Below are 13,211 nucleotides of genomic sequence, written 5' to 3'. Positions count from 1 at the left end.
TAGCTTGGCATTCTAAATAGAACTCACACTTTTAATGCTTTGTAATGAGAAACTTCAAAATGACTTGATACGATGCAAGGAATGCAATCTTCGAGGAACATGGTCATTATTACCACCGCCTTAAGCCATTAGGCTAAGGGTACTTCATATATCAAATTATTGAGGAAATGTCACCTCGGCTTTGCGAAGAGCCGTCAAGAAGATTTGATCAAGAAAGAGAGTTGACGTATGATGTCCGACCATAACATCTCATATGTCTATTGTGGCTAGCTAAATATAGGGGTTCATTTAGGAGAAATAGAGATGAGGATAGTTGGGAAAGTTTTAGTCCTAGTGGAAGGCAATATCTACATAAATAATAATACCTATATATCCATGACTACATATATCTAAATTGCAAGATATGCAAGCACATTTATATACCTATGCTTATTTATGTATGGTATTTCCTCCTTCTAGTCTTAAAACCTATCTAGATGGAGCAACAAGACTATATAAGGCTTGAAGAAAAGCTAAATTTAGGAGTACTCAAGTAAATAGGAGTAAATGAGACCTGACTGTGTTGAGGATGATCCAATGAGTCAATGCAAGAATATTGAAAATGGATATGTCTCACAATGGGATATGAAAGAGTTAATCAGAATGCATCCTTATGAAGATGATTAATATGACATAGACATTGACAATCCTATAAATTCAGCTGATTATGAACGCATTTCTGATTTAGTTGCTACAGGTGCGTGTGTGCATACATGTTCTTTTATTTAGTTTTAATTTAGATCATGTAGTGACATGTTCATATTTTATCTACATCTTAATTTTGTTTTAAATTTATATGGTGTCATCTGGATGTACATACATGTAGGTAATATTTTTGTTGTGCTTACGGATCCTGACAATGTGAAAGGTGTAGATTATTATCTACTAATATGCATGAAAGCAAACTTCAAATTGTCAAAAGTAACTATAGACATTGATGGACAGTGAAATCCAACTGGTTCAGTTGTTATAGAAGGCGCCTATTATCAACAAACTAAGATAGACAAAACTAATGTTCAATTTATTGAATACATGCCTGGAAAAACAGTTCTACATTACAGTCAATTGGTTATAGCGACAAAGTTGCAATTTGAGACATTGCCAAAAAAAGGATGTGGCAACCAAAAGTGGAGGTTACCTTTTGAAGAACATGAATTTTTTTTGGATATAATAAAAGATAGAGAGGATCTAGACTATATGTATCAGAAGCTAACTTAGGCTATCTAAGCTATTTTTGTAGCTCATACTTTTATATTTGAACTAGAGTTTGAACTCATGTCTAATTTGAATTAGGACTGGATATATATTTTTGGACCATATTAAAACTTTGCGATGATTTTTTAATATTGGATGACATCTAGTTTTTTCTTTTGATATGGTGAACAATGGTTTTCATATATTGTTATGCATGCTCAAGGTTGAAATGCTTTTATATTTATGATTTTATGTATTCTTCAATTACATACATACATAATTTTACATGGTATACATCCACTGCAGACATGTGCTTTGGACATCCCCTTAGGATATCATCTTTGGACATCTCCTTAAGACATCCCCTTATGTTAAGTATGCTAAAATATATAAATTGCTACATATGCATGCTTGGTTTAAAATATTTTAAATGTATTGTTTTATGTTATACATCTCCTTAAGACATCCTCTTTTCCCATCCCCTTAAGACATCCTAATAGGTCCTAATTTTAGATCCCCTTATGAACTAAGTGTGCTAAATTATATATACATTATTATTTAATTTTTCATGCGTTCACACACATGTAAATTTCTTTCTTTATTACATTTGATTATTAGTGATTATTTATATTACTTAAATTATATTATTAGTAATTATTTATATTGCTTGATTAAGAAATTATGTACATATTTTTTGTAGTTTTAAAGTCAAGACTTTTTCTTGATTTAGAACATGGCACTACTCATAATTGCATTATTCATATTTATTAGTGATTATTTATATTACTTGATTTAGAAAATACATTTTGATTTTTCATTGGCATCCCCTTAAGACATCCTTTTCAAACATCCCCTCAAGGCATCCTCATAAGAAAAGTTAGGTATAGTCCTAGGATGTAGTTTTAAATAATGTTAAACTCTAGATTAATATCAAACTTATCTCTTAGTTCAATACTAGTTGTGAAGAAAAGAAAGCATCCCATACTACTTTTGGTCATCACCATTAAAGTAAGTGTTACAACAAACACAACATATAATATTGTTAATAATATTTCCACAACCTACTAAAATGATCCATAAACCTATATAAATTAGATCGCACGGTTCTTGAGGTTAAGTTACAAGCACACAAACTTAACACATTGAATCCTCATGATTTGTCCTTTACTCAAACACAAATGCATAAAATAATACTAATTCTTAAATATATCAAGGTCTATACACTTCACTCAATTTATATTTCAAGACTAATTATTTACTAGATAAATATTATCTCATAGTGGTCATAATAAATAATATCCTAATTATGAGTTCTAATTTTTTATAGTACCAACCATAAAACCTAGTATATATCATCATCTACCAAACATATATAAAGATAAAACACCATTATATATCTTTTAATGTTTATTATTAGTTAAGTACATATGTCAAAGCAAGTCAAAATTAAACATGAGTTTGGCTACATTTCTAGATTAGGTAGATTCTTTATACTTATTAAGATTTTCTAGTGCACCATCAATTTATAATGGTTGAATTTAACATTATCACTAAATAAAAAGTTATTATTTTTCATTCAATCATTGTTACCTATGTTATGTTCATGTTTATCACACCCTTGAAATAATAGACCTCCCTAGCATGTATGGGAGAAGAAATGATTTGCCCATATCCATCTAACTGAAATGTAGAAACTTTCTTCTTAGTTAATTTTAATAAGGTAACATGTACAAGTGTAGAAATGATTTGCATATCAATCTAACTAAAATGTAACACATGAAATTTAAACATTATAACACATAAAATAAACATGTAAATTAGAATTATGTAATTTATATAAACATGTACCACAACTAAGTAGACAAATTCAATAATAATGAGTTCAAAGAAATTGAATACTAATCTAGTATGTATTATGGTCCCCTTAAGACATCACCTTAAGACATCTTTTTCGACTAAATTATGCACTAAATAATAAATAATAAATATTAAGGAAAGGTGTTGATGAATTAGGAGAGTTAGAGTGTGAACCTAATTCAAACTGAGAGCACATTGTGACACATAAAATAAACATGCAAAACACATGAAATGTCTATAAATAGGTAACACATGAAATTTCTAGATGAACATGTAACATGTATGAAATGTCCAGGTATAATGTCTAAAATAGGGGTACAAATGCAATGTCCATAGTTCACGTATAATATCTAAATGTCCACAACACGTATAAAAGAAATCGGATGCATAATAGAAATATAATGCTTAGAACATGTATAATAGAAATGTCCACAATATGTATAATAGAAATGTTAGATATACATAATAAAAGAAGCAAGAATGTATATAACAGTAATGAGCTATGCCGCGCCCTGTCCCAATCCCCAATCTGATCCATCTCCTGCTCCAGGGGCCTACATTGTGTACACAATTTCAACGTTAAAAAAATTATATATATATATATAGTGGATCCTGATGAAAAGGAAAAAAATAAGATGCATCAATTTAAATTTAAATTTAAATATAAATTTACCTGTGTATCCCGATGAATAGGATCACTAGGTGCCTGCAAATCTCCATATCTTGCGGCCATCATAATCTCCTATAATATATATTTAAAATTAAAAAATTATGGCAGTGGTAATGAATACATAGAAACTTTATATATACAACTAAGCAAAAATTAAAATTTGGTTTATTACCTTATTCCTCTCCTTGAATGCACGCCTGATGCTAGATATCTCCGAAGAGTGTAATGACACAACATCTAGATCAATAAAGTAATCCATAAGAAGAGATGAAAAAACCTCATTACTGAGCTCCTAGATTCTATGGTGTAGGATGCACTGGAGTCTGGGGAGTTGTAGGAGGTATCAAAATATCCTCCTTCTTGGAACTACTAGGCTTTGAATCTCCTCTACCAAAGCCGGTACTAGTCGAGGATCTCTGAAGTACTCGTCCAATGAACCTAGGAAGTTTCTGAGGAGTGATCCAATGTAATGTAGAGAGAGCTTGATAAGCATCCACAAGATCACTAGCTAAATAGGAGCTCATCTAGCATAGATGATCCACTGGTAACCATGTGATCTCTACAGGAAACGGTAGATCATAACAAATATATGGGTCATAAAATGGATCCATCTCATAAAAAATAGAGGGTAGTACGAGAACGCAACATATATCTCCCCACTCGATCATAAGTCATCTCATCAACCTGAGTAGCAATGTTAGCAATTCTAGAATACATGTCAATGCGTGCCTCCTTAGTTGCCATATCACCAACACCACTTGTGACTAAATCCAAACCCACCATTGCCCTCTTACTAGGGTGTTGTGTATCATGGTGTCTAAATCTGTCTGCAAATCTACCCCTACCCTACCCACCATGTCATGAAAAGTCTGTATAATCAACATCATATCATAGATGAAATTATGCATACAATTATTTACATAAATATTGTGCCAATTCATCCTTTTGCGGCCACCTATGATGTGTCACCAACCATCTAGGATATAAGAATGGTTTAACAATAGGATCCTGACATCTAGTGACCCAATATCATCTAACCACAACCATCTAGGAGCTTGATAAGAATCCACAAGATCACTCACTAAATAGAAGCTCATCTAGCATAGATGATCCACTGGTAACCATGTGATCTCTATAGGAAATGGTAGGTCATAACAAATATATGGGTCATAAAATGGATCCGTCTCATAAAAAATAGGGGTAGTACGAGAACACAACATATATCTCCCCACTCAATCAGATGTCATCTCATCAACCTAAGTAGCAATGTTAGCAATTCTAGAATACATGCCAATGCATGCCTCCTTAGCTGCCATATCACCAACACCACCTGTGACTAAATCCAAACCTTTCAGAAAAACCCAAAGGTTCTGACCCACCATTGCCCTCTTACTAGGGTGTTGTGTATCATGGTATCTAAATCTGTCTGCAAATCTACCCCTACCCTACGCACCATGTCATGGAAAGTCTATAGATGTGATGTGAAATGTATGAATATGTGTGTGTGTGTGTGTGTGTGTGTGTGTGAATTTGCATGTATACATTAAATTGAATTAAAAATAAGTTTATATAGAATGTATGCCACAAACAAGATAAAACATTGTACAAATATGCAAGTTAAACATTTTAAACAAATCAAATCAAATGAGCCGCACCCTATCGACATTGAAACATAAAGATTGCATTACAAAACAAATTACGTGAACATACACATGAACTTATTTAACACAAAAATTATAATATGCATATGTGAGTACACCATTAGAGATAATGATTATGATCATTTTATTAAACTAGAAAATTACACCATATATCAATAATAATAATCATTCTAGCATAATTGGACTTTAAATATAAAATTTCATAATAGGTATATAATGTTGGAGTAAAAGAGACAATCACCTAATTTATTAATAAATCATTAATTATGTCTCCTTTTACTTTATCTAGGGTTTTCAAATTTTCTTTTATAAGCATTCATTAGTGTACAATGTAATCTAGTTAATCTAGTTTAACTTTTCGCAATTTGATACAAAACTCTTGATCTTTAGATTTAATTCGTATGAGTTATTGTTAAACTTTTATTCACTATCATAATCCAAAGTGATGTTATGTGGGTAAATGTGATAAGCTACATTTAGATGCTCCTACATCATATCTACACAAGAATTTTGAAGAATACTTTTATTTACTACTTTTTATGTGACTACCACATGCATGTGTTTCCCTTTGATTTACTTTTAAAAAATATCACATTTTTATTTCTTTAACCTAAATACCTATTATTATTTAAGTATTAGAAAAAAATTCACATTTTAAAACTAGATAATAAATTTTAAATTTCACATTTTTAAACCATTTTAATGTTCTATTTATAAGTGCTTCAAATCTTTACCCCAACTATAGAAAATTCTCCCCTTTAGGATATTTGTTAAAAAAAATTCTAATTTTCTAGCCCATTACCATATAGTTATCCAATCAACCCACTAGCATACTCCCAAAACCATGGTAATATGACAAACAAAATGAAACTCACACAAAAAGATTGAACCAAAGATCAAAGGACGAAAAACATTTAGGAAATATCAATGAAGCTATTAAAATGTTCTAAGAAATATTATTTAAAATGATTAATGGGAGGGAACCAACATTGAGAATTATGATTTGGGGGTATAGCATGAGAGAAGTAGGGATATATGGAGGCAAGATTTAAATAATTTTATAATTAGAAGTTTAAATGATGAAGATGTTAGGATCACACAACTGAGAGGGGGGGATGAATCAATTGTTAACAAATTATAACTTTTAATCCACAATACAACCTTAAACAAATCAAGTACCAGTAAAACACACACAGATGGTGGTAGGAATAGATATAGCGGTAAACAATACATCTTAACAATTAACTAGATAATCAATGCAAAGCAACTATACCACATAATATGATAATTTGTACGTGGAAAACCTAGAAAGGGAAAAACCATGGTGGGAAACCTATCCACGGTCAGATGATACTTCTACAGAAAGTATGTGTTACAAGAGGGGCCTGCACTTTCAAGAAGGTGTACTTCCTAAAGCATACTGCTCATTACAAAAGAGTCTCACTGACTACAAAGAGGCTACAACCTTCTTGAGATAAATGGAAAACAATCCAATAGAGTGAACTACGGGAAATAACATCTACCATGCCTGATTATAGTCTCAATTAAGCTTAATGCCAGAGGACTAATTCCTCTTCTGAATCCAATTGATCACTAACGATCGATCAACTCCTCTATGTGAATTATATTACAACATTCACACATTACATTCCTTGACCATGAGATTTTCAATAACCATGATAATTTACAAAGAGTTTCTACCTCTTATATATACAAACCCTATGCCTAAACCAATTAGGTCAGCCACCTAAATATATTACAATAATTTCATTATATAATTCCATTCACAATGATATGCCATGTTGTCTTAAGACCAAAACAATAATAACAAATCCATAAACATCTCGAATCATCCCAATAACGTGTAGAGTACACGTTAGCATGATACCAGTCCATACCCTAGATAGGTACTGGACCTATTCTGGGTCCACCACACCAAAGAAAAGTCTTCAAGCATTTGAAGCATGATCAAAGAACATCTTCAACATCCCGAAGTCCATGAAGAAGCTACACCAACACCAATTATCCATCCTATCACAATTCCTCAATAAATGTTTTATCAGTAAAGCCTTAAACCAGTGCTAGCAAGGGTTTACTAGAGTGTATGATAACATCCAATTACCAAGGCAATACAAACTAACCAAAAAATGCTCATGGAACATATAACACATGAAATCCAAAATACTTCACCGATCCAAACATTCCAAAAGTGTCAATAGATAATCTCTTCTATCGGTAACACTAGATATTCTTCTGATAACCAAAACTTGTCTATCGCTAACCATGCATATTAGCTAGTGTTCACATCAATGAGAGAACATCAATGCAACACATAATCAATTCATCCATAATGCCAACAATCTCCCCCTTTGGCATTGATGACAACACTAGATGTAACAAACATCTAAGTATCAAGAGATTCCAAACAAAACTCTCCCTGTGGAAGATAACCAACAATCAATAGCTCTCCCCCTGCGAATGATATCTCTATAAGGTTCAGAATGATTTCTCAAATTACTATCACACCCCCTTTGACATCAATGCTAGAAATCTGAGAAAAATATCAAAGCAATGATATAAACCTCTGAATCTCAAAGCTAACTACTCCCCCTGAGTAGTGGCACCACTCATCAGTGCTAGAATGAATAATGTTTCTAATAATACATGTCGCATTGATGAGAAAATTTATCAATCAATTCTCTGCCGAAGGGGCATAAGCCCCTAACCTGTCTCTTAATTATTCAAATCATTCCTTAGACAACGGTTTAGTGAATATGTCTACAATTTGTTCTTTAGTGTTCACATAAACAAATTTGACTTCCTTTGCTTCTACCTTGTCCTTCAGAAAGTTATACTTAATTGAAATACATACCAAATTCTTAGACATGTCAATAGTTGCAGAGTTATCATAGTAGATAACTACTGGTTCACTACAATTTACTCTGATATCCTTCAACATTTGCTTCATCCACAAAACTTGAGTGCAATTAGTTGTTGCTACAACATACTCAGCTTCTACAGTAGATAAAGAAATGCATGACTAGTTTTTGCTTATCCATGAAACTAATTTATTTCCAAGAAAGAACACTCCACCACAAGTGCTCTTCCTATCATCTGTATCACCTACCCAATCTAAGTGAGTATATGCACATAAAGTGAAATCATCATCTCTGGAATACCATAAACCATATTCTATTGTTCCTTGCAAATACCAAAATATTCTCTTTACTACACATTCATGATTTTCTTTAGGATTACTTTGATATCTTTAAATAATACTTATTGCATTCATAATATTAGGTCTAGTTTGAGTTAGATAATAGACCACCAATCATAGATTTATACCTTGTCAGATTTACCAGTGTAGAAGTATCCTTAATAGATAATTTCTCACTTGTAGCCATAGGAGTACTTATGGGTTTCGAATTCTCCATACCAAAATTTTTCAAAAATTCCCTCAGATACTTAGTTTGATAGATAAAAATGCCTTTGGCAGTTTGATTAATCTGCAAACCTAAGAAAAATTTCATCTCACCAATCATGGACATATCAAATTCATTCTTCACATTGTTAGCAAATTCCATGCACAATTTATCTTCTCCTTTGAAAATGATATCATCAACAAAACTTCAATAATCAAAATATCATTATCAGTAATCTTATAATATAGATTACTATCAACACTACCTTTAGTAAAACCAAGCTTTAAAATATATTTATCCAACGTTGCATACCAAGCTCTAGGAGCCTGTTTCAAACCATATAAATATTTCTTCAATCTACAAACCATGTCTTTGACATCTGTCAGTGAAAATACATCAAGTTGCTCAATGTAAACTTCTTCCTTAATCTCACCATTCATAAATGCACATATGACATCCATTTGATAAACCTTATAGTTCTTATAAGCTACATAGGAAAGAAATAGTCTAACAACTTCAATTCTAGCTACAGGTGCAAATGTCTCACCATAATCAATTCCTTCCATTTGAGAATATCCTTTACAAACCAATCTAGCCTTGTTCTTTATAACATGACCATCCTCATTTAGTTTATTTCGAAAAAACCACTTAGTTCCAATAACATTCTTATTTTTAGGTCAGGGAACTAAGGACCAAGTTTCATTCTTCCCTATTTGATCTAATTCATCTTCCATAGTCTTTAACCAATTTTTATCCTTACAAGCTTCAATAACAGTTGCCATCTCAAATTGAGAAATAATACATGCCTCTTCATTTTCCATTTTTCTTCTTGTCATAACTTCCTTGTTTCTATCTCCAATAATTTGATCTTCAAAATGATTTAATCTTACATACCTTGGTGTCTTTTGAACTTCAGGTTCACCACTCTGATCTTTAGTCATAGTTGATTATTCTAATTGTGATGGTGTAATTGTCTCAGCTTCCTATACCAGTTGAGGAATCGTCAGTTCAGTTATGATCATTTCCATTGTTGGTTCCTTGTCATATGATATAGAATGATTTCTGTATTGTTCATCCACTTTCACATTAGCACTTTCCACAATTTTTTGCAATCTTTTGTTATAACATCTATATGCTTTGCTCTGAATTGAATAACCAAGAAATATCCCTTCATCAGATCTAAGATCAAAATTTTCAATTGTATCATCTTTTTTGATATAGCATTTACTTCCAAAAATTCTAAAATACTTAACAATAGGTGTATGTCCAAACTATAGTTCATAAGGGGTCTTACCGGTTTCACCTTTGATGTGAACTCTATTGAATGTGTAGATTGTTGTACTCACTGCTTCTCTCCAGTAGATATGAGGAAATTTGGCTTCCATCATCATAGACACCAATTGACATTCATTACATACCGGATTACGAGGCTTTATAATTCTCAGGTATATCTCTAACTGCCTTAGTTGAACTGATCTTAATATTGCAATCAAAATTGACATGACACAACCTCTTATGCCATCAAAAACTCTCATCAATATGACAAATCAAACATGTCTTACTACCAGTGTTCAAGTGAAAAATATTACTTCCTGTTAGAATACCGGTTCCAATTTCCAAACCACTCTTGTTAATGATTTTACATTTTCTCTTTAAACTGAAGTTGAAAAGAATTATCAATTAATTGACCAACACTCAAAAGATTATGCCTTAAACCCTCTACATAATAGACATTATCAATGTTATGCTTGGCATCCAAAGAAATAATACCTCTACCTTTGATCATACATGCCTTGTCATCTCCAAATCTAACTTGACCACCATTGTATTCTTGCAGGGACAAAAAATTCCCTTTATCTGTAGTCATATGATGTGAGAATCCACTATCAATTACGCATTCATCTTTATCTTCAACTTTTTCTGCCAGGGCCTTTTCATCATTTTTGATTGCCGATTCTGGTTCATCTTCCTTCAAAGCATGGAACACACATTCTTTTCCATTTCTAGATCCACTAGTAGAGTCTTCTGCTAGTTCATCTCTAGAATCATCAGTTACTCCATCCTCATCTACTATGTAGCATTGTTTACTTTTCTTGAATCTATATCTATTTGGGTTAGGCTTAAAAGTTTTCTTAACTCTTTCCCCAAACCTTGCATTCCTTTCAAGACATCTAGATGCAAAATGACCAATCTTATTATATGCCAAACATTTAAAAGGTGTTTTTCCTTCATACTTACTTCCAGTTGGTCCTTTAGGTATTCTTCTAGCAAATAAGTCTTCAACTTTCTCAAGCTCTTCATCTTATTTCCTCATGTCTTCCAATTCTTCTGCATATAGGGCTCTCCAATCACTCTTACTAGTAGATGTTGATGATGATGCATGAAAAGAAGGGTCAGACTTTAGAACTCTAAAAGATCCAAATTCTTCAAGCTCAAAAGTACATAATTTCGCAGTTAGAATGTCTTTGTTGACTAAAGTGTTTTCCATTGTTCTTAACTCATTAATTGTAGTTGCCTTCATCTTGTAAGATAGTGGAAGGGCTCTCAAGACTTTGGAAACTATTTTATCTTCACTTAGAAATACTCCACAACATTGAATTCCCATAAAAATCTCATTTACTATTTCCATAAACACAACAACTATTTCATTATCTTCCATCTTCAAGTTTTCATATATTACTCGGTAACCATCAAGTTTAGCAATTTTGATAGTAGAGTCACCTTCATTCAGAGTTTGCAATTTGTCCCACATAACCTTAGTCAATGATTTGTTAGTCGATCCCATAATCTATTGATCAGTAAGTGCACACAAGAGGGCTTCTCTAGCTCTGCAATCATTTTCAATATTCCTATCCAAGTCTACAGAAGCAGGATTGCCAGATGCCAGATCATAGGGTGTGTATCCTTTCTCTGTGACCTCCCAAATATCCTTGCCAATGTCTAAGATGATTCTGTATTTGAATTTTCCATATCCCATAATTTGTTCCATCAAGCTTATTGATTTCTCTTATGAAAATAGGTGACGATAGATTAGTTGTTCTAGTTGCCATAGGATCTACCTCAAGCGGTTAAGCTTTTGCAAAAGAGGACCAAAGCTCTGACACCAATTGTTAGCATAACTGGTGAACAACTAAGAGGGGGGCTCAATCAGTTGTGATTAAATTATAACTTTTAATCCACAGTATAGCCTTAAATAAATCAAGCATTGATAAAGTACAAACAAATTCTGGTAGGAATAGATAGCAGTAAACAATACAACTTAACAATTAACTAGATAATCAATGCAAAGCAACCATGCCACATAACACTATGATTTGTATGTGGAAAATATGGAAAGGAAAAAACCAAGGTGGGAAACCTACCCACAACCAGAATATACTTTAGAAGAAAGTATGTGTTACAAGACAGACCTGCACTTGCACGAAGGCACACTGCCTAGAGCATACTGCTCATTACAAAAGAGTCTCACTGATTATAGAGAGGTTACAACCTTCTCAAGATAAATTGACAACAATTCAATAGAGTGAATTGCTAGAAATAGCATCTACCATGCCTGATTATAGTCTTGGTTAAGCTCAATGTCGGAGGACTTAATCGTCTTCTGAATCCAATTCGATCACCAATGATCGATCAAATCCTTTGTCTAAATGGTATTACAATATTCACACATTACTTTACTTGACCGTGACCTTTTCAATAACCATGATACTTTAGAAAGAGTTTCTACCTCTTATTTATACAAACCCTAAGGCCTAAACCAATTAGGTCAGCCACCTAATGATATTACAATAATATCATTGCATAATTCCATTTACAATGATGTTCCATGTCAGCTTAAGATTGAAATAATAATAAAAAATCCATAAAACATCTCAAATCATCCCAGTAAAGTGAAGAGTATATGTTAGTATGATACCGGTCCATAACCTAGATAGGTACCAGACCTATTCTGGGTCCACCACGCCAAAGCAAAGTCTTCAAGTATTTGAAGCATGATCAAAGAACATCTTTAGCATCCTGAAATCCATGAAGAAGTTGCACCAACAATAATGATGCATCCTGTCACAATTCCTCAATGAATTTTTTGTCGGTAAAGCATTAAACTAGTGTCAGTAAGGATCTACCAGTGTATGATAACATCCAATTACCAAGCTAGTACCAACTTACTAAAACATGCTTATGGAGCATATAACACATGAAATCCAATATACTTCACTGATCTAAACATGTTAAAAGTGTCAACAGATAATCTCTTCTACCGGTAACACTAGATCTTCTACTTGTAACCAAAACTTGTTTGGCGGTAACCATCCATATCAGCTAGTGTTGACATCAATCACAAAACATCAATGGAACACATAATCAATT

This window comes from Cryptomeria japonica, chromosome 3, assembly GCF_030272615.1.
Source record: "Cryptomeria japonica chromosome 3, Sugi_1.0, whole genome shotgun sequence".
NCBI classification, from domain to species: Eukaryota; Viridiplantae; Streptophyta; class Pinopsida; order Cupressales; family Cupressaceae; genus Cryptomeria; species Cryptomeria japonica.
The sequence above is the reverse complement of the archived record's forward strand: the minus strand, read 5'-3'. Positions refer to the sequence as shown.